This window comes from Pinus tabuliformis, chromosome J (assembly GCF_031772625.1).
Source record: "Pinus tabuliformis cultivar Carrire ecotype Pingquan chromosome J, CPIR1, whole genome shotgun sequence".
Taxonomy (NCBI): domain Eukaryota; kingdom Viridiplantae; phylum Streptophyta; class Pinopsida; order Pinales; family Pinaceae; genus Pinus; species Pinus tabuliformis.
In genome coordinates, this window is record NC_142295.1 from 1,513,903,971 (window position 1) to 1,513,911,679 (window position 7,709).

The window sequence follows — 7,709 nt, forward strand, 5'->3', positions numbered from 1 at the left end:
TATAACCTGAGAATGAAATATGGAGACTCAGTGACAGAGCACTTGAACTCATTTAATACTGTGGTAAGTCAGTTAGCATCTGTTGATATTAAAATTTCAGATGAAGATAAGTGCATCAGTTTGTTGTGATCTCTACCAGATTCGTGGGATAGTCTGGTTATTGCAATAGGTAGCAATGCAACTGCCTTGCAGTTTGATGAGATAGTCTCAGCCCTGCTGATGGAGGAGATGAGATGGAAAAATACGGAGAGACAAGATGGTGATGACTTGTCTGTACGAGAACAGTCCCAGAATAGAAACAAAAATAAGTCATCGAGTGGGAGATCTAAATCTCCAGAAAAACCTGTGAAGGTGGTGTGCTGGAAATGCGGAAAGGAAGGGCACTACAAAAGGGACTGTAAATCTAAAGCTCCTGACAAAGGAAAGGGATCTGATGATGCTCCTTCTGCAGAGGCGAAAACCACCTAAGATGAAGGTGGGGATGTGTACTTGGCTTCTTCAAGTACACATGTAGATCACGAGGCATGGTTAATTGACTCAGGTGCATCCTTTCACTTCACTCCCTATAGAGAGTGGTTCTGCGCGTATTAGAAATACGATGGTGGTGATGTCTTCTTGGGGGATGACAGGAAGGCTAGAATCATTGGTCACAAAAAAGTAAAGTTGAAGTTGCAAGGTGGAAGGGTTAGAACACTTCTGGGTGTTCTACATATTCCTGCATTGGCTAGAAATATTATTTTTGTTAGTAAGTTGGATGATGCAAGTGTAAAAACAGTGTTCGAGAAGGATACCCGCAAGATGGTTTGAGGAGCACTGGTATTGATGCGGGGAGTTCAGATTGGAACTTTTTACAAGCTGCAAGGTAGCACTATTATTGATGGGTGCAATAGTTCTATGGTTCCTAAAAGTGGAGGAAAAAATCTAGTGGTCTTTGGAGAGAATACCATGCTGTGGCATCAAAGGCTTGGACATATTGGAGAAAAGAGCCTTCGGATACTTCATGATAAAGGTATGGTAGAAGGTATGAGTAATAGCTCTCTGTATTTTGATTTCTGTGAAAATTGTGTATATGGGAAGTAGAATCGGGTGAGTTTCCCCTCTAGTAGTAAGATGGCGAAACAGATATTAGAACTTATGCATAGTGATGTGTTTGGACCTGTGAAGGTTCCATCACTAGGTAAGTCTGTGGACTATGTAACATTTATAGATGATTTCTCAAGGAATACATGGATATATTTCCTTAAGAAGGAATCTGAAGTCTTTGACAGATTTAAAGAATTTAAGGCTCTGGTGGAAAACCAGACAGAGAAGAAGATAAAGGTGCTAAGGACAGATAATGGTGGAGAGTTTTGCAGTAAGGAATTTGAAGAATTATGTAAGAAGTGTGGTATAGCACAACAGAAGACTACTCCATATACACCTCAACAAAATGCAGAAAGAATGAATAAGACATTGATGGAAAGGGCAAGAAGCATGCTCAGTGGTGCCGAGTTAGGACAGGAATTCTGGGAAGAGGTGGTGGATACTACATGTTACTTGGTCAACAGGTCACCTTCATCAGCGTTGGAGGATAAGACTCCACAAGAGGTATGTACTGGTAAGAAACCCTCTCTTTCACATCTGAGGGTATTTGGATGTGATGCATATGTACATGTTCCAAAGGAGAAATGAACCAAGTTGGATAGTAAATCTGAAAAGTGCATCTTTATTGGGTATAAGGATGCTTTAAAGGGTTATAAGCTTTGGAACCCAATCACATGGAAGGCTGTGTACAGCTGAGATGTGGTGTTTAGAGAGGTGAAAGATGTTATTAAACATGAAGTCTAACGAAAGGAACCTGAGAAGATAGAGTTTGAGCTAAAGGAGGAAGAATCAGACTCTACAGCAGAGGAGGAATTAGAAGATGAAGAGCCACAAACTCCGGCTGTGAGAAGATCAGTTCGAGAAAGAAGGCAGCCTGAAAGGTATAGTCCATCTGCTTTATGTTCAAATTTTTCTTTATCTATTACTGACGATGATCCCAGAACTGTGAAGGAAGCAGTAGATTCAAAGGATGGAAAACTCTGGAAAGAGGCCATGGTTTATGAAATGGCATCTTTGCATAAAAATGAGGCTTGGGAAATGGTGGAGTTACCGGCTGGAAGGAAACCCATTGGCAGCAAATGGGTGTTCAAAAAGAAGACAAATGCAGAAGGAAAAGTGGAGAAATACAAAGCTCAGTTGGTAGCAAAAGGTTATTCCCAAGTGCTGGGAATTGATTTTGGTGATATTTTTTCTCTTGTTGCCAAGGTAACTTCTATTAGATTACTTTTATTTGTTGCTGCTGCTTTTGATTTTGAGGTAAAACAGATGGATGTGAAGAGAGAATTTCTTCACGGGGATCTGGAAGAGGCAATCTACATGAAGCAACCTAAAGGCTTTGTAGTGAAGGGTAAGAAAGAACTAGTATGCAAGTTAAAGAAGTCTCTGTATGGGTTAAAATAGTCACCAAGGATGTGGTATTAGAAATTTGATACATTTATACGGGGACTTGGCTTCACCAGAAGCAAAGCATATCACTGTGTGTATTTTAAATTAATTGGTGACCGTGTTATTTATCTGGTCTTGTATGTGGATGATATGTTGCTGGTTGGAAATGACAAAGAAATTATCCAGGATTTGAAGACCCAATTGTCCTCCAAATTCAACATGAAAAATCTTGGTGCTGCAAACTATATTTTGGGCATGGAAATTAAAAGAGATCAAGCAAAGAGGAAGCTCTGGTTAAACCAAGGGAAGTATGTCGAGACAATACTGCAAAGGTTTAACATGCAGGATAGTAAACTGGTGAAGGTTCCTATTCCTGTAGGTGTGAGGTTATCTGTTGAACAATGTCCCAAGACACAAGAAGAGGAAGAGGACATGTCCCGTGTTCCATATGCAAGTGCAATCGGTAGCCTGATGTATGTAATGGTTTGTACTAGACCAGACATTGCACATGCAATGGGAGTATTGAGCAAGTTTATGTCAAAACCAGGAAAGGAGCATTGGACGACAGTGAAGCAGGATTTCAGGTATTTGCGTGGCACTAGTGATTATGGTCTGTGCTACCAAGGAAGACTAGGATTGGACAGAGTGTTGGATATTCATATCTTTGTTGATGGAGACTGGGCTAGAGATCTGGATCAGAGAAGATCTACAAGTGGGTATGTGTTTAACCTATTTGGAGGTGTAGTCATTTGGATGAGTAAGAAACAATCTGTAGTGGCACTATCAACTATAGAGACAGAATACATGGCAGCCACTCATGCAAGCAAGGAAGTAGTTTGGTTGCAGAGATTGTCTTCAAGTATGGGGTTAGTACAAGAAGCTATAAGGATAGACTGTGACAGCCAAAGTGCAACTTTCTTGGTAAAGAACCCTACATATCATTCAAAGAAAAAGCACAATGATGTTCAGTATCACTTTGTGAAGGATATGATAGAAGACAAAAAGGTGTTACTGGTAAAGATGGACACTTTGAAGAATACTATAGATGCATTGAAAAAATATGTGAGCTCTAAGAAGTTCTCTTGGTGTAGAGAGACAATGGGCATTTCAGGGTTGGGAAAATGACTAAGCTCTCTTGTGGCCCCTTGTGGAAAGAAAAAAACAAGTGGGAGAATGTTGGGTTGTGTTATATTCTTTCCACGTAGTTAACAAGGGGTTTGAAGGACACCTGTAACCCCACTTTATGGGGTTCAGGGCAGTGCCCTGGAAAATTTTGGTTTTGGACCCTATGTTACGTTGGGCAGACCCACCTATGGTTTTGTGCATGATTTTCGCAAATGTTTTTTCGGTCCATGGTATTGGACGCGATGATTTTCGGTCCATGGTATTGGATGCTTCGGCATGTATAAATATGTATTGTAACATTGAAAGGAATGTAATGAAAACTCAAGCTCGTAGTCCCGGTTTTGGGATCCAGGGGAAAATCTCTGTATATGTGTTTTATGTGTTATGCTCTCGCATTGTTTACTTTATGTGTTTTATAATTCGTATGCAGGTAATTTCTATACAGGGTTAAAACCTACAATTTGAGGGTAATTCTGGAGAGGACCCCACCAATCGCATCCTCTCCTTCCATATGTGGTGTTCATCCAATTCCATTACCGATGACTCCATTCATCTTAGTTGTTCCAATACACGCTCAATGCAGATGCTGCAAAATGGTATGTAGACCAGCCCATCGCCTCTCATTCCATTTTTGCAATGCTTGCTAAAGTGTTCCTCTCATATTTTCAGTTACCTCTCCAATGTTACACTAGTATGAAGCTCTTGACCACATCCCATCAGTCCTTTTCTACTCGCCTTTCCGATCATGTTTAGGAATGGCATACAAGGAGGAGCACATGTTGTGCCCCTCTCTTCGAAGACCATGTCTACCTCGACTGGTTTCTTAGTAGCCTTTTATCGCCCATTTCCAAAGATGTCATGTCCCATTTTACTCAAATAGAGGAAGAAGCTCTCCAAACCACTCCGATATAAGAATTGATTTATGCGCAATCTGGTTATGTCTATATCGTCATTCTAGACCTCCCCCATCTTGGAGGTGTCAATGCATCGGGGGCATCTCACACCCTCGATGGTATCATTGGAACCCTTTCACATCCTTCGCCATATACTCAGCAAAGTTATGGCTATTCACAGGGGGGCACCACTTCCTCCAACACTTATGTCCCTACTTCTAGCAACATATTTTCAGGTCCAGCCAATGATCAACTTGTTTACCAAACTGTTGCGCCTCCACCATCTTATCACTATGCACAACCGAGTGCTCTAGCCCCTCAAGCATTAGCGCTGCAGCCTCCCATGCATCCTCAGCCCCAACAGCCACTACCCCCTCAAGGTCAAGTGTTTGCACAACACAGTATGACCAATCCCCAAAATTCGAAGAAAAAGAATAAGGGGAAAGGTAACAAGGGTAAACAGGGTAATCAAGGTAATCAACCTAGTGAGCCCCAAGGGAACCAGCCTAACACCAACAACCAGCAACAAGGTAGCCAACCCAAGAAGAACAAGGCTATTCATATGAACAAGCCTTCTGCATGTTGTAGTGTACATGGCCATTATACACATGAGTGTCCTCTCTTACCCTAGATGCGTCAAATGTGGGAAGCTCAAGCAGCTTCTAGGGGTCAACCACCCATCCAGCAATCGCCTCAAAATCCTGTGCCATCTCAACTGGCAGTGCTTACAAATCCTTTTCCCCACTAAGGATTTGTTTCTTCTCAACCTCATCAAGGTCAGGAAACCCATTCCCCCCAACCTTCTGGTCCTGGTGACTACTAGATCCTCATGATGGATTTTGATGAGGTTAATACCTTTGATATCAACTTGCAAACTTGGTCGTGTCAATATGACAAGCCATCGACTTCGTCTACCAATGAGTCTAAAACCAAAGCATCTACTGAGCCTCTTACGACACCAAATGGTCCTATAGATCCCTCAGCCTAAATTTGAGGCAATTCCCAAGATCCCAAATAGACCATTACACCATAACATGACTTCTAACCGAGCTTCCCATACATACAATATAGTAGATGACTTGGCACAATCACCTATTGCCATGTCGACTTTGGAAGCCCTCCAGTCGTGCCCATCTCAAAAGAAAACTCTACTAACTGCTTTGGGTGCAGCAGATATTTTTGACGATCGTTTGATTTTCTTCCCTGTTGATACATAAGAACATCCCCCATTACCTTCATCTATTTCTTTTAAGATACCAGTCCGAGTCCGTAATGCCATCATCTCCCGATGCATTGTTGACGAAGGGGCATCCACCTATGTGATGTCTGCTACCATTTGGAAACAACTTAAGTCACCTAAGTTGTCCCCGTCCACCATCACTTTGCGTGCTTGGGATGATCACTCTTCCCAGCCTCTTGGCATGTATCGCAATTGTCCAATGACTCCTCCGGGCAAGACTGTGCATGTAGACATTGAAGTTATTAATCCATGTTATAGACATATTTGGGCACTGCAACCTCAAACTCATATGTCCATAAACTAAGGACTCCTTAAGTCCCTAAAAGTGTTGCTTCATACCCTAAAGGATCATGGTCAGCTGATTACATCATTTCCCAGAAGTTCCACCTGAAAAACTACTTAGAACTGGCCAAAACTAGACCATACAGGCCACTCCATGAACAAGGTGTGATGCATACTGACTGCCAAACTGGCTAGATGCGATGCATACTAAAATGGCCTTCTGTGGGGTGCGATGAGAGAGAATAGACAAATGGCAGAGATAGTTTGCAAGGTGGATGATCATGGAATCTTCCAGAAACTTCTCCTGTGACACTTGCTTCTCTGAATTCGCCTAGGGATGAGTAATAGATCAGGAAATCTCCAAGTGGAATCAAGAACTATCAGTGGAATGACACTAATCAAAAACCCAGAGCTGACTCACACCGTTGCAAGATATCTATAAATGGATCCCTCATCTGAGAGATCTAGCGGCTGGAATTTTGTATTTTGTAAGGAAGTGCTGTTGGTTTGTTGAGAAGAGACATTGCATTGTTGGGTGATTTTGCTTGTTCATGAGGTGAAGAGGGCTTCTACAACTAGGAGGATGATGTTGGATCAGACAGCTGTGTTGTAATCCTCTCTTACATTACTATTAATAAAGTTCTTTGAGTTTTCCTCCATATGATCTTGTATTTGTGAATCTTATTGTTTATGAAGGTAATTGTATGGTCAATGTGTTTTTGATTCCATTTTGGTTATGATGTTTTAGATAGAGATGCTTTGATAGTTTGTTGTTGCTTTGACTCTATAGGTACTCTTTGAAGCGGGACAAGTAGGAGAGGAGTGGAAAATTCTATCAAGGAAAGGAGAAATCAAGCTAGGATCAAAGCGAAGGATCCAGGTTGGTCCTATATTCTTCTCTTCCATATATCACATTTAAAGGAACTCTTGAAAAGATTTCATTGTTTCTTTCTATGACAGCTACCCGTCTTAGTGGGACTAGCAATTCGAATCGACACTAGTTTTCCCTGAAACAAAATGGTGACTCCACTGGGGAACGAATAGTTTGTTTATTGTTTGCTTTATAAACTATAGACGGAGCCTGAAGTTAAGCCAGCTAGCCTTCGAAATGCCTTTGCTATGCAATTGTGAAGTAGATAAACGCTGCTTCAGTCAATCTCCATGTTGGTTTATGAACTGAACATCTGACTTACAAAGCATCCTAAGTTCCCTTTTGGTAGCTCAAAACCTCGTCAGATCCTACCCTTATGCTTTGTGTTTACTGTCCATCATTACTCAGCCTAAATCACTGAACTTAGCTGCAAGTTTTGAGCAAAAACCAAGCTCAGTTTCACTCCCTGGCCCATCGCACTGTCTGTAACTATGCAACCTGGATGCATCGCACCTCCCGTGTGTTGCAGGTGAGATGCATCCCTGTTTCCCTATGTTACAAGTGCGATGATTGAGTAAACTGTGTTTTCTTCTCTGAAATTTGGTTTTTCCCTTTGTTTTAAGCTTTATTCAGTAGTTTTGTTGTTCATGATTAGTACCTTCTTGTTGTAACCATCTTCCTTCACATTGTTTCAGTCTCCATCAATTAGGAATTGTAAATGTTTTTGTGTATTTTTCGACCATTTGCAGTCCTCCTTTGTCGAAAGTAGCCTAATCAAACTATTGTCTTTGATGTAAGTGTCGTAATTGCCATTCTGAATCAAAAGAAG